This window comes from Helianthus annuus, chromosome 17 (assembly GCF_002127325.2).
Source record: "Helianthus annuus cultivar XRQ/B chromosome 17, HanXRQr2.0-SUNRISE, whole genome shotgun sequence".
NCBI lineage: Eukaryota > Viridiplantae > Streptophyta > Magnoliopsida > Asterales > Asteraceae > Helianthus > Helianthus annuus.
The window spans coordinates 115,808,092-115,809,568 of record NC_035449.2 but is presented as its reverse complement, the minus strand read 5'-3'; the positions used below and the strand labels follow the sequence as shown (position 1 = coordinate 115,809,568).

Genomic DNA, 1,477 nt, shown 5'->3' with positions numbered 1-1,477 from the left:
CAGAGCATCCTAAAAATTACATAAGCTGGCGTGTTCTCTTAGGTTGAAGCCTAGGTATCCATACCAAATACCTAATTCGCTAAAACCTTTGGCTCTGATACCAACTGTGACACCACACCCAGATAAGGATGCACCATACATAATTGATACCAACTTACCAGTAAACACTTACTTTATTGATACAAACGGTAATGTACAAAAGTTGGAAACTTAAAGGTAGAAAGTTTGGTCAAACTACTATTAGCTGATCACGCAAAATTTCCACCAGGTAAGAAAGTTCGAGATACTTTATTTCACTAGTCACGCCTATCCGAGATAAACAACCCGCCCAAGACTAACCATCATTTCCTGTGACACATGCTTAAAAGACGTCAGATATTACACTGGTGAGTTTATGAATATACACAATTTACAATTCACATTATTTAATCATGACTTGTACCCGCCCATGTTATCGTAACCCAACGTTACCACGTAACTTACATAACCATACAGTTAATGCCCACTACACCACAGGTGTAGTACCGACAAATCCCGCCTTAGCGGCACGCATAAGGGACCACAAATATCATGTGTATGTCATGCTCAGGTTATATACATGCGTACAACAGTCATGCCATATTATTACAATTTAGGACAAGCATGTTCACATTTGAAAAGCATTCATAAAACTCACCTCTTGCTAGTAGCTAACCGTTGATACAATTGCTAGTATGATCAGGTACTATCTCAAGGTCCTGACACAATTTACATAATCCTAAGTTAGGTAATGGTACACCTAACTAGTCAATATCATGGTTGGATATTGGTTAACCCTACCTTGTTTAAGCATGGTTGATCAGTCCATACCTAACTAAGGCTAGGCTACCCAATACCCGCCCCTGACAATAACCCTAGTACCTAAAAATAATACTAACACTACTACCACTAATATATTATTACCAATAATAAAACTAATATTAACTACTAAAAATAAATAATAAATAACTAAACATAAACTTAAACGAGAGTATACCTCAAGACTATCTACGGCACGTTGATGTAGAGTTTCCCTACTCCTGCTCCTACTCGTGCTCCAAAAACGACTACTAACAACACCCAACGGGGTATCGTATACGCGGGATTCTCAATACTAGAGCGTTCCCGTTAAAATTTTGGTGTATCTAAAATCCTACCATTTAACTCCTATATATATGTGAAGCAAGCAGGCACCTCAATTCCTTTCTGGGCGATGTCATTGACGTGCTTGCTAGCTAGCTTGACGTGCTAGCTAGCTAGCTTAGTTATATTAATTCAGCTGCTTCACTCGTTTTTCTTGTATAACTTTTATAATATGACGTTTTATAAAACGACGAATATGTCATTAGAATGAGCATATTTTTATCTACGTTTTAACCTAAGTTTCATTAAAAACGGAGTAAGGTAAATAAAATAATATATTTAATTATTAATATTAAACGGTCTCTTATAATAGCCA

At 36.7% G+C, this 1,477-nt stretch overlaps 1 long non-coding RNA gene across 1 annotated transcript; it reads right to left on the bottom strand.

Moving 5' to 3' along the window:
- Nucleotides 1–290: 290 nt before the first annotated feature.
- On the bottom strand, nt 291–1,055 carry LOC110925546. The gene is made up of 3 exons (XR_002584544.2): nt 1,016–1,055; nt 677–737; nt 291–348 (listed from the first exon to the last, which is right to left on the bottom strand). It is a non-coding gene; the product is annotated as an uncharacterized LOC110925546 (long non-coding RNA).
- Between the last annotated feature and the right edge of the window lie 422 nt (nt 1,056–1,477).